General features: G+C 40.8%; 1 long non-coding RNA gene and 1 other non-coding gene across 2 annotated transcripts; both read left to right on the top strand.

Moving 5' to 3' along the window:
* The first annotated feature begins 216 nt into the window (after positions 1-216).
* trnar-ucg (transfer RNA arginine (anticodon UCG)) lies at positions 217-289 on the top strand. Its single transcript has one exon. It is a non-coding gene; the product is annotated as a tRNA-Arg (tRNA).
* Positions 290-2546: 2257 nt separating this feature from the next.
* LOC147224914 (uncharacterized) lies at positions 2547-12897 on the top strand. Its single transcript, XR_015107389.1, has 4 exons — positions 2547-2691; positions 3921-4122; positions 5503-5799; positions 12495-12897. It is a non-coding gene; the product is annotated as an uncharacterized LOC147224914 (long non-coding RNA).
* The last annotated feature ends 1023 nt before the right edge of the window (positions 12898-13920 follow it).

Raw genomic sequence — 13920 nt, 5'->3', positions numbered from 1 at the left:
TGTGCGTGGAACGGGACGACTCACCAGGGGCGTTACATGCTAACGGACGAATACATGACTCGATAACAATCACAGCAAGAACCAATTGTTCACAATCACACATGGAAATCGTCGATATTCACGATTTCGCCGTGATATGATATTTTGGAATATTTTGGTATTTTGGTATTTTTGATATTTTGGAATAAATATAGTTCTACGACCCCTGTTGTCGTCGGCCGCGTGGCCTAATGGATAAGGCGTCTGACTTCGGATCAGAAGATTGCAGGTTCGAGTCCTGTCGCGGTCGTGGGACGATGCCCCCTTTTTTTAAAATCTTGGATACGATGACCCGGTGTCTGTAAACAAACTTCTCTCGTTTTACCGTTGACATTGACAAAAACTAATTTGGGTGTAACTATTGACGTGGGTTTTCAATTTATTTTTGCCGCAACACCTCGCTTGGAAGGTTCTCTCACACACACCACATTTAAAAGCAGCGGTCACCTTCCCTGCCTCTGCACGGATTGCCGTGACTGGAATAAGTGCGTTTGGTTTTTTGACCGCGCACTTTGAGAAACACTCACTCTCTTATTCTCAAAACAGAAATCAGATTTCCAGAGAAAGAAACATTTAGATTCGTATAACAGCAATGTACCTGCGTCATTTACAGAACGTATTATGTGTTTTACCTATCAATGATAGATAATTATGAACGGATCCGCAGTTCTGTTAAAATAAATTTGGCATTGATATGAATTAAGGTAACTTAAACTTTCACAACGGCTTAATATTTAAACTGTTTCAGTGGCGAAGAACCGACAAAGTTTAACACAAATGTAGGAGAGGGGAAAAGTTTCTTTAAGTTATTAATGACGTCACTTGGAAAGTGGTTCCTCAGTGGGACCATATGTATATATTACACACACACACACACACACACACACACACACACACACACACACACACATATATATATATATATATATACATATATATATGTTTTAGAGATAATCGACCCAAAATCATAGTAGAAACCCCACCACCGCCACCAAATCTACATAATTCAATCCATCCTATATTGCATTATTCTCCTTGTTAGAAGGGAAATATAATCGGTGTAATGATGAAGGGCAGAGCTTTATATGTTTCTTATGTTAACAGACCAGAAGGTAGATGAGTGATGAAGAACAATGAGAAAAATGACTCGTGTTCTGTGGTCCTTTTGCCACTGAACATAAATTATATTTTATTGAAGAAGAACTGCAGACCTGCCCCCACAGACTGGGTTGCTAAGGACGAAAACTAAAAGAAAAAAAAGTGTCAGTTAATGATGACTGAAAAACGAAATTTTCACATATTTGCGCATATTTGCAGTTTTAACAGAAGCGCCCACCCCATACTTAAGATTCATTGTATAATTGTGATACACCGAGTGCATCTCAATTTTCAAATATAGATGTTTCTAAATATGGATTAAGCTGCTTTTTCGTATTCAAAAGTATTTTAACAGCGACCGTCTAAGAGCTTATTCATCTACAGCTGAAGGGTCTCGTCTCTTTATAAAAATAACATAAAATCCTCTGAAACGTGCTAATAACAAATCGCAATCGGAAAACAAAACATTTTTCCCTCCAACAAATTTGGACGAAATTGTAAAATATTCCGGATGGTCACGGCTAACGCGCTCCGGCTCTCAAAGATCACCTATTTGCCAAACCTCTCACACTCTTTTCCCACAACGGGATGGATGGTGAAAACCATCTCACGACCTCCCGCCTAATTCCCATGGATGGATCATACGTGTTGTTTCATAAATGACTCATTTATATGAGATAAACATTAAGTGAACCAAATAAGAGACCGGCCATCATGACCTCAAGAGTAAGATCACATGTGAGAGAGACACCTTTAGGGTCATGTTTCGTCTGAAAAAAAATCCAACTTTGTTTGTTGCAAGGGCATTTCGCATTCGGTTTTAATATTTCATCATGTATGATTTAAGCTGATAATTGCACATTTAGGAGAGCTTTACTGCAGTTCAGCTCATATAAAGCTTATGAGTTGGGACCACTATATGTTACACGTGAGAGCAATGTAAATTTGCAGTACAGCGCATCACAACAACACAGAAAATACTGTGTATGAGTGGATCCGCTAAATTTATGTGTTCAATGTTCCAAATATTAGATTTGTCGTAATAATAATATAAAAAAATCCAATATATGAATCTACTTTTGCCTGAGGATGGTCTGTAGTTGGTAAATAGAGAATTTATTGTAATTTAATTCATAATTGATAATAATAATAATTATTATTATTACAATTAGCGTATTTTAATGTTACTATAATACTGCACATCGTTTCAAGAGACACTGGGAGTAGAAAAGCGATGAAAAAGCGGTGGTCAGAGTGAGGTGTCTTCCTGTTACTAGAACATCTTTGAAGCGGGCGGCTTTTCTGATTGGTCAATCCGCTGTGTGGTCGTGCTATGACGTCAGCGCGGAGCGAGTTGTCAGACAGTAAAGGAAGCGCGCAGGCTGGCAGAGGCAGAAGGTGGGGGACAGCCGACGGACCCGTGTGCCGCTTGCAAAGACGCTCCCCAAGGGCCCGACGGGGACCCAAAAACACAAAACTGGAAAAAAAAAATCACCGCGACTCCAAGGCTGAGGACGTTTAAGTCTCCGGAATTCGCATCTTCTCCTAAAACAGGTGAGAATTGCATTAGAAAAGGAAATGAATGGAAGGCGCATCATTCCCCACCTCCCACCCCCAGCCTGCGATCCGCTCCCACGCCGTGCCCATGTGTCTCACGGCGGGGGACGCGGATGATGCCCCCATTTGATAAAAAAAAATAAAATAAAATACACATCCTCCGTTAAGTTCCACAGCGTTATCCGCGGCCTTCGTTTTAAATGGAAACACATCCTGGGTTTAGTGTCGTGCGGCAAAATGCGGGGTTTAATTTCCCGTGTCGAGTTTTAGAAGTGGGCCGATCGCAACTCTCGTTAAAAGTAGGGGTTCTTGGTCTGCGTGGAACGGAGTGTCCACGGGAGGTGTAAAAAAAAAAACAAAAAACGTCTCGGCGCGGGAAATCCACGCCGCATCAGTGTTCTTCTGTCTCGGTTCACGGTCACGGTCACAGGCGTTTCGCGACCGCCCGGTGCACCGCCTGATGCCCTCCTCTCCTGTCCGCGTTCAGCCACCATTTAGAGATTTAAGGTGTTATTTATGATTTTATTCATCCTAATACAGCCTGTTTTAATCCAACTATATAAATAAATAAACTCTTCTATAACAATGTAATAAACACGTTCTACAGCAAATTAAATAATCATTACAATCAAATCTTGTGTTATTTGAGCGTTTTACGCGGCAGGATGATTTTTCAAACGCACCCACACGCATCCACCTTCACGCAAAAATGTCAGTTGTTTTACAGATTTTTTTCATTTGTCATTTCTCTCATTCACGGACAAAGTCAGACTCTTTTTCCCGTCATACTGACTGTTAGAAATAATTCTCTCACGAATGACGGGTCATATTGACATCAGCATGTATTTTCGAGGCCCACGCACACACATGAATCAGAGAGTTTAGTTATAACAATCATTGACAGTCACATTATAAGTCTGAAAAATATAAAAACGGATGATGAATAGTATTTTTTTGTAATTATAAATGGACAGAAGCTATTTGCCTGGCTGATGCCTGAACTGTTCATTTGGGCTGTTTTTTTCTGTAGCTGTGCTGAACAACAAAATGGGCGTTTGTCTTAAATACACTATTTACTCTCCAAAGACACGTCGTATTATGTTTCGCATTGTTACCCTTCGCTGCCTCTGGTGTGACGTTGATTCCCCGGATAATGGAAGATGTAAGATGGAATTTGTTTGGAACTATGACATTAATGCTTTTTTTGTCTCTCTCTTCCTCTCCAGATAAAAAAAAAAACCTGTTGGGATGCAGCAAGTCAGAGATCCAGGGGTCTGTTTCTGTCTTTGGTTATCTAGCTGTATGAGTGTTAAATACCTGTCATAAAGCTAGATAACCGAAAGTAGAAATGACTTCCTTTACCTTGTGCTCCAACAGGACGTCAGGTTTCGGCTTGGGCTTTCACCCTGGAAGAAAAAAAAAATGCAGGTAGGATAATAGGTTTGCTCTCTGCTGTTTATTCTTTAAATTAGTGATGGCCTACTGAAATGTTCTCTCATTTTATGTCCCTCATAACTGAAAACACGTGTATTTTATTTGTGTTTTTTTTAAATAGCGTATTAAAGGTTGTTTATATTGAGTAAACACTGCAACTAAGCAATCTCCCATTTACATTTTGGGTATTTTCATGTGTTATTTGGATTTGTATCACTGCTGCTACAGAGGGACAGCGTGCTGAATCGGTCCATCCAGCTGCTCTGTGATATGGCGCTGACCGTTAAGCGAGGCTTTAAATCTTTCCCCGTTTTAATGATCTCAATTTCAGGGACGAAATCTAATGGGCATTTTGTAGACATGTGAAAAGGTTTATTAATCTGACAACTTGTGGGAGAGAAAAAAAAACACCTGGTCGTATTTAATCTGGCCTCCTGCAACGGGTGGATTAATACTGCACCTCATCTTGCTGAGGTCTCTGTGGTAGAATAGCCGCCTTGAGTCTCAATTTTGTGAAGATACTTTTTGAGCTTTTTTTAAAAAAAACGTTACACCGTATGTAATTTTTTCTCTAATTTGAATCCACAAGTAATGCTTTGTTTATAGAAGTAAGAGAGGGGAAGCCAAAGCGTTGTCTAGGCACCGACATCTTCAGGACTGCTAATAATGCATTGGAGTGGCGTAGCACCTAATACACACAGGGTTAAAAAAAAAAAAAAAAAGCACTTGGCATCTGTATTTAAAGCTGTAACAAATCTCAGAGCCTAAGGGACACATTGTATCTGGCCTCAATAAGAAGGGCAGGGCCATCCTGCAGGCAGTAGCTGAACTTTTCAACTTGGTACTTCAGCGCTATGCAGTGCACACTCTCAGTATGGAGAATGCCAGCAAAGCCTAAAGAGCACTGGAGTGAGATGAGTTTTCATTCACTCTGTTAACTACCTATTGCCATCCAGCTCGCTGTCAGACCAGGCTAATTGCTTCATTTCACAGACAGATACTGAATCTGTGAAGAGGCTGCAGTTCCTGTCTTTTCCGCCCAAGTTTTTCCTGTTCTAGATAGGACATGGCGTGCGTCCTTTGTGAATGGGAACAAAAAAAAAGCTTGAGGCTCACGGGCTCTCCATCCATCGTTGTCTTGTCTGTTCATTTGTATAACCTGGATTGTCATTTTATGTTAATCTTGTCCCCCCAGCCACCTATCAACAAATCAGCGTGTGTGTTGTGTTCGCTGCTAGTTTAAAGAAAAAAAAATTGAGTCAACGAGAATGGAAGCACTCACTGATGATCTTTGTTTAGCGTTTATGACGAACAGCAAATGAAGCGTTCCATCTTTTTTCCCTGATTTGCGTCTTCCATCTGCTCTTGTTACAGATTTTCAATTAACACCATGGAGTGATCAGGGATTCCTGTAAATAGAAGCATCATTAAAAAGAAAACGTGGCGAGGGGATGGGGCTCGCCGCAGAGTCGCCATATCCTCCTCCTCTTCCTCCTGCTCTGCTCTTCACCCAAGAGCCTCTAATGCCATCTGCACTGGCAAGGAGGGACGCGCCCCCGTGCCAGGAGGTGGACAAAGACCCCGCCGGATCCCCAGAGTCTTGGTGCGCTCGCAGGAGCCATCTTGAGAGATGTTGCAGCGACATCTAAAATGGCTGGGCTGGCACGCAAGGTGGGTTGCATTGTGGTTTTCTGTTGGGTACAAGTAGTAATGGCGGTGATGGGCAGGAGGTGGGGGAATACAAGTGCATGTGTGTGTGTGTGTGTGTCCGTGATGAGAAAAGGGCTATAGGAGGAAGGACGAGGGAAAGAAGAGCTTCCCATTTCCTCCCGAGTCACACATGGCCTCTCCCCTCCCTCTTCTATCCTCTCCTCCTGCTAATTAGCAGTTAAGGGGTGATGCGAGGGGGGTAGGTTGTTGAGGACGGGGGTTGATGGTGATGTAGGTGGGGGTGCTGGGTAGCAAACAAAATTAATGAGCTGGCACCGGTTGAAGGAAAGCTGCCATCCTCTCTTGTCATAGTGCTTCTTTACTCACTGATGCACAGCAGGCCGGGGCGTTTCCACCTGACAAACCTCACACGCAAATTCATGCAATACCTCTTTTGCTGAGAAATTCACGAAACACACGTTTGCATGTGATGAACCTGTCAGGTGGGTCCTGCTGGAGAAAGACAATGCGGGTTGGGATAAACTTTCCAGCGTTGCTATAAAATCGTAATTTTAAAAATGATGTATTGTCTAACTATGAAAGCAATGGAAACATGTCTATTTTGTATTTTCAGGAGCCGGAGTTTTTAATTGGTATAAATTTCCCACATATCCCTTAACAATATCATCAATTAGATAGTGTGAAATATTGTATATGAGGGACTCATAGTGGGCAAGATTATCCACCTATAAATTACCGGTAAAATCAAGCATATTAACATTTATTATTATAATTATTATTATGTTAATGTAAGTTATGAAAATACAAAGCTGCACACACTAATAGAAAACATACCTCTAATCGGAGAGATTAGAAATCACACGTTACTGAAAATGTCCTTTTGCTCTAAAAATCTGGACAAGGACATGTAGGAGCCTAAAGCTTCTTAGCATCCCCGCCATCCTAAACAAACACACACACACACACACACACACACACACACACACACACACACACACCATTAGAACGGTCCCCATGATGGCTGCAGCCAGGAACAGAGAAGCGATACACGTGAGTGTGTGTGTCCGGGGCCAACATGTGCAGCTGCAATGTTCGTGTGTTAATGAACAGCACCGTGCGTTTTCACATTATCATTCAGCCCCGCTCTCGCTCTCACTCACACACTCCCCCCTCAATAGCTGTTTAGAACCCCCCCTCCTGACCCCCCAAAAAAGCCAGCTTTCCCACAATTGTGGGAGCTGGTTCTGCGGCGGGCCAGGGCTGGGGGGCAGGGTGGGAAAGACCCTCCAGACTAGACATGAGCAGATGCCTGAGACATTAGACTGTCGTGCGGATCAGCAGGGTCGAGCGAGCTGCTGAGTTTTAATGTGTTTGCGAGTGTATGTGTATTTGATATGTGTGTGTCAGGGAGGGGTGCAGTCCCGTCCCTGGAGTGCCACCTGACTGTTCATTAGTCTATTCAGCCTCCGCTGCATGTCTGAAAGGCATGTTTTTTTTCCCTGTGAAATGAGAAGGGCTTCTCTAATGCTCGAGATGCATTCATACATGACGTGCATATAGCCGTTCAGACCTTCACATTGTCTGAGTGTAGGACAAAATACGAGCCACGGGAATGTGATATTTCACCACACTCACCTACAGAATCTGGCTGTATTCAGAATTTAAACCTTGCACTTGTGTGCCTTCAGCATCACACCGCATTGTATTTGCTCGGTTTCACGCCTGGATGCAATTTGTCCTTCATGCAACGTAGAAACACGCATTTACACCGCTTCTTGGTTATAAAAAAAAAAAAAAAAGCCATCACCAAACCTCACAATGCAGTTGGTATGATGTTCCACGGCCAGTGACTCAGCTTAGGTGATGGGTGTGTCTAACAAGCTGAATGATGTAACCTATGTATAATGATTATTAATGAGCCTGATTCTGTATGTGTCTCCACCTGATATGTAAGGCATGTGCTGCATACATGTCAAAAGATGATTTCCGCTCTTTATTCATATAAAAGACTGCGAGGCGTCTTCCTAATTACATTTGTGCTGCTCATCTGTGATATACAGAGCATGGCTCCAGGCACATCTGACAGGAGGGAAAAGGCAATATGAAGGCGTGAAATTAATCATGAGGATACTAGAGCTTACTGTTGCCGATCTCCATGGTATGTTAAAAGAAAACAGAGGCGCAAAAGGGGAGATGATGAAAACATGGCTTTCATAAACCAAACATTTGCTTATCAAGATGGGTATGAAAGTAGTAGAGACAAACACGCATGCATGTGGAGGCAGTAATGGTTGCACCCATGTTTGCATTGGAGTCCCCATCGTTCATTCTGCATTAGCTAAGGAAGTTAGTTAGCCTGGGCTAGCTTGTACAGCCGTGATGAGGACCTGTGCAATGTGTGTGTGTGTGTGTGTGTGTGTGTGTGTGGGTGTGTGTGTGTAAGCGAGAGTCTGGGGAAAGGTTGGTGTGTAAATGTATTTGATAGCGGCGGCCATCGAGACAGTGTGGCCTGAGACATGTTGTTAAGGACATACAGTATATTAATCAGAGACACGTATTTATGCTTTTTTGAACATACATGAAATTTTCTTCTATGATTGGTGTCAATGGATTGACTTTATGGGAAAAAAAGAATATCATACTTGGGCATATGTTTTTTTGTTTTTTTTTAATTGGAGTTGAAGTGTTTATGGAAAATGATACATAAGATGAACAAGACAAATGTTAAAAAAATGGGGTTTCTCCCTCTCATCGGGGAGCCTCTTCCAGTAAGGAGACCATTAATTTCATATGAAAATTTAGGGGTTTTTTTCTGAATTGGGAACTAATTTCCTGCAGATTTTCAGGTAATTCCTTGCTAAAATTTAGGCAGTTGCAATTTTTCTGCCAATTTCAGATAATCCTTAGTTGACATTCAGCAAATTGCATTTAGGGAAAAAGTTGATTTTTTTTTAAACAATGCTTTATGCAAAGTGACAGTGTCAGTTTATTTGTGACAGTTTTCCATGATTTAGAAAACATTTATCTGAGAAAATTGGTCTAAAAATGACTAAATAAGCAAAGAGCTTACAAAACCAAGGCTGTTTTTTGTCCTGGCAATCATATCTGTTTGGACATAGTCTGTAAAAATTGAAATCAAAATGTCCAATCTTTACAATGAGTTACAATAAAGTGTCACTCTAAGATGACATCTGTTCAAGGTAAATGAAGTATATTGGCCAGCCCTATTGGTGAAATTAAACTGCTTAAGTATTTAATCATCAGGAGAAACAAAGTGAGTTTTCAATCAAGAGTGACTAACAGCAGACTGACTGCACTGATAGGTCACGTTCTGTGACTCAGAAGGATTTGGGATCTGCACCGAGTAGATCCACTCAATTAAATATTCATTCCTTACTTCTCTGTGCCACACTTTAAAATTGACAAATAAGATGTATTTTCTCTCAAGACAATGGCACAATATGGATGACCACCTCTCCTTTTCTTTCTCTCGGTATTCATTATTAACTATATATTCCTTATGCTTTTGGGATTTCCAGTGCTAGGGAAATTACAGTGTGACATGATAAAGTGACAGTCCTCCATTCTCTTTGGGTGAAGCCATGTAGCCATAGTGGCAATAAAATGTTAATACCATATAGCTCCTGGGCTACCTCCATAGATCTTCTCACTAGTGTGGACACTATTAATGTTTTAACGGCTCTGCTGTGAAATATAAATCTCACAGGCTGCCCATAGTCTGGGATGAGGTCCCATGTGGGTCAAGCAAGGCTCATCGGGCCTCTTTTAATGCAACTTTGACCGAGACTAATCTAGCACAAAGCCAGACGTTAAGTATCTTAGAGGAAGATGGAGAGAAGTTTCTCCATCCTGGGCTTTTCAGATTACGTGGCATCCCTGAGTAGAGGTCCTGTGTGCTCCAGTGGTGGAGGAGAATTAGGTGACTGAGCCTTTAATACAGCAGTATTCTTTGTAATCATATCAGGAGGAGATGAGGTTCTAGGGTGAGAAGAATTAGGGGAAATCCTTGATTTGACCTCTTTTTTGGGGGGAATCTAATACTTGCTCTGATGTGAGTTCAGTTTTATATGAATGAAGGTAAAAAAAAAGGGAGAAACTCCAGAAGAAACTTCATGGATGTTAGATGACTGTCAGCAGTGGCTTCAAGTTCAAGTTCATGAGTGCATCGGCCCGCCCCATTCGGTCAGGGGGTGTGTCGATGGCCACCCTGAAGTACAAGAGGAGGTGGAGGTAGAGGTTGGATGGGGGAAGAGTGGGGGGGATACATAGCCTTTGACCTCTGCCAACGTTGCTATGGGGAAAAGGCAGGCATGCTCAGTAATGTCCGACTGAAAAGGCCGAACTGTCAGAGCCGTCCAGCAAACACGAAACTCAACCCCCCACCACACACACACACACACAGAAATGGCTTGTTGGCAATGTGAGAGAGAATTCAATGTTTGTTCATCAAGCTCCAGCTCTGCCAAACTTTACAGATCACTTCTTCCTCACAGTCACCACATCCAAGTCCCATGAAGTCCTCATGTTAAAGGCTGTAGACTTTATCTAAATGTATGAAATTACCATAAACTACTTTTTTTAAAAGGCAGAAAATAAACTAGTTTGTCATATATTGTTAAAAAATTACTCCTGATTATTTATGCCAACCAGTAAATCACAATTTCAGTGTCTTTCCTAGGGTTTAACTTGTATTTATAGATAGTTTTGAGTCAAAATATTACACAACTGGAGGGTAATCTGTGGTATAAATACAATGCATTTTATTGCTTTAAAAAAAAAAAGGAATAAGATTACATAGAAAATGCTGTAACTGATCATGTTGCTTTCCTCAGAGTTTTTTGACACTGAGATAAAAGACACTGAATAAAAAAAATCTGCATACAATACATCTTGATACACTCAGGTTCAGTTCTCTCAATAGAAATATTTGGGAGCATTGAAAGCGGTAAAGCTGCTTCCCTACACACTGACCACCTATCAGCCAGCAATACTTTGAGAAAAATCATTGCAGTGGTGAGGACAAAATATCTCTGTACACTTCACACAATGACATTAGCAAACGCTAAAGAAAAAAAACCTCCTCTTTCCCTCACCAACAAAATCCCAAAGGAGTTACAACATGGATGGTGTTTGATCAAATAGATAAGACTAAAATGTGGACACTATTTAAGAGCACATAATGCGAACAGCCTTATTATCTCTTGAAGCAAATCTAGAGCACATGAACAGTCCTTCGCAAATCTTAAGTCATGATATGTTCCGTGTCATCTCTCATGATATGATGCAGCACATGTGATGTGAATTAGATAAAGATTGTCTTTACAAATGATCCGCCTGTGAACCCACATAAATTAAAGACACTTTGTCTTTTCTTTTTAATGATGAATAACAATTTTCATCTATAAAAGGACTGCTACAGCTTAAAAAACAACAACAAAAAAAACCAAGATAATTTATTTTGCAAATTCTTATTAGTATTGTGTCTTATAAAGATTCTTAAATCACATTATATTTATTTAACAAAAATCTTGCTGCACATTTACATCTAAAAGAGTAATAAGACAAAATTATTGTAGTGCAATGATAACCACCAGCTGGTCATTTTTCTTCAAGAAGAACCACAGCTGAATTGTAATTCACACCTAAATTCTCATCCTGTGTTTGGATAAACTGCATGTGTAAACATGAAATAATCTACTGATGTGTGTGTGTGTGTGTGTGTGTGTGTGTGTGTGTGTGTGTGTGTGTGTGTGTGTGTCTGCTCCTTTCCAAATCACAGTGCCTAGTGTTTGAGTGACTGTGTGTCAGAGCGGGCATGCAAAATCCTCTGATTGTTATACGTGCATGTTTCCATGCCCCCTCTGTGAATGTGTGCAAGTGTGGCCTCATTTAAGACTGTATTCATTCAGGGGAGGGGTCTCACGAATAAAAGAATGTGTATTTGCATACGCTGCATGCTGTCTGCAGAGAAGGAGCGGGCAAAAAAGATATCAGAGGTGGACAAAGAGAGCGAGGACAAATCCTTCATTGTGGGGTTGGTGGGAGAAAGGGCCAGCCTGAATTGGGGAGTGGGTGAAAATTGACAGAGAAAGAGTTCAGGCTGGTTCCCTGTGGGGATAAAAGCCTTAAGATCCTTCCGTGCACACAGCCTGAAAATGGGAGAGAAGAACAACATGCAGAGCAAAGGCCCCTTCTCTAAAAGGCATGAAAAGGAAGTTTGTTTTTCTAAAACAGAGCCCAATTTTTTTTATTCATTTTATCATGAATAAATGTAAAAAATGCTGCATTTTATTTATTGTATTGTCAAACAGACTCCTCAGCGTTTGGAGTAATTAAGGAAGCCAAGATTCTCAATTGCATTTTGTATTTGTTCTTAATAACAGATTCTATTTACTCTCTCAGTCCATTCTCTCTGAACTTTTTGTTTCTGTTTTCTTTATAGACAAAAATATCAATGAAACACAAGTAAATCCAACTGATGTTATGAGATAGTGTTATCAAATCCATGAACCATTTACTGTGGTGAAATCTTTTCTTTCTTTTTCTTCTTTTTCTGTCTGCCTTTCTTTTGTCCAAAAACGCCAGAATATTTTTACTGTCCAAGCAGAGTGGAGGAGTTTATGGGGCCAATCCTAATTCTCATGCTAATGATTCCCTTCATCGTTTGTCCTCAGGATGGGACTGGATCTGGGAGCCTTTCTGCACGCTACAGGAACCAGCTGATGAGCACATCTTGGACCAAACTCATCAAAATGTCATCAGACAGATAGTCAGACACTCAGTGAACTGAAAAGTATGCAAGTTTAATTTCTGAGGAGGGCAGACTCAAAATGCCGACTGTGTTCTGACGAGTGTAATTTGTTATATTTCTATTTTAATGACGGTGGTGATGACGAGTGCAATTTGACATTTTTGGAACTTAATTAATAATTACCAGTTTACAGAGCTGCAAATGCTTCTGCTCCCTTGTATCAATTAATAGATCTCAACTGAAACAATGGAAAGTGAGTGATCACTTGTGAAGAGCTGTATAACATTTTAGATTTGCTGTGCTGTCTTTATTTTTAAATAAATGCTTTTTTATAGGTCAATCTCACCATTGTCTTTTTTTTATTCAGATGTTTTCATGTACTTTTTTTTTTTTAATTTTGTAGATATGCTTTACCTTCATTTTGAAATATTTCCTTGATTTAATCAAAAAAATGGCCGTTTAAATGAACCTAGACCGGGATTCAGTGACGATGCGCAACAGAGACACTTCTTGTAGTATCAAAAAAAAAAACGACCCTACCTGCAGCTCGGGAAACAGGCGGGCTTTTTTTTTTTTTTTAAATAAAACTGACCTTTTTTGTTTTTAACTTGAATTTCGTCGTTCGTCGTCGTCGTCTCAGTCATCGGGGCCACAGGCCTGCGGGTCGCGGACACGCCGAGAGGGGAAGCAGCAGGTTATCCAGGTTGTCACCCAAACAGCAGTTGAAGCGATTAGGGAGCGCCGGGATTAGACGCGCCCTGGTGTCCGTCTGATCTGTGTCCGGAGTCAAACAACAGATGGACACGCGCGGGTCAACAGGGGATTATTTCTGTCTCTTTGTATGGAAACAAATCACTCGCAATGAAAAGTGACAGGGAAAAGACCATTGACGTGTCTATAAATCAACGCACTTTTGTTTTTGTAGTTTTCTTCATTCGAATCCCGGGTCTGAACGGAGCAGAAATAGTAACCCCACCCCCCCCCAAGCTCCCGGTGAAATGGGGATTTATGTGTCTTTTTTTTTTTTTTTCAATTAAAACAAAATTGTACGACTTCTGATCTGAGTGCAAACATATACTGCCTTTCGAAATACATCCGTGGAGTATTCGCGGCCCGAATGCAGCGGGAAGTCAGATCGTAGGCAGCTCCTGTAACGTGTCTGACTCTCATTCATAATAACAATAACAACAATAACAATAGAAACGAACAATTCTTTAAAATCACGTATTGCGTGTTTTATACATTTATTTGGATCCCTCCTTGATTAAAAATCTAATCAAGGGCATGCTTACTAATTTACTATTTTATTATCTATTTGTTTTTATTAAAGCAATTATTATTATTTAAAA

Source organism: Fistularia commersonii, chromosome 17 (assembly GCF_037954325.1).
Source record: "Fistularia commersonii isolate RoL2024-O1a breed Wild chromosome 17, RoL_Fcom_v1.0, whole genome shotgun sequence".
Lineage (NCBI taxonomy): Eukaryota > Metazoa > Chordata > Actinopteri > Syngnathiformes > Fistulariidae > Fistularia > Fistularia commersonii.
Note: the sequence above shows the minus strand (reverse complement) of the source record. Positions and strands in the feature narration are given on the sequence as shown.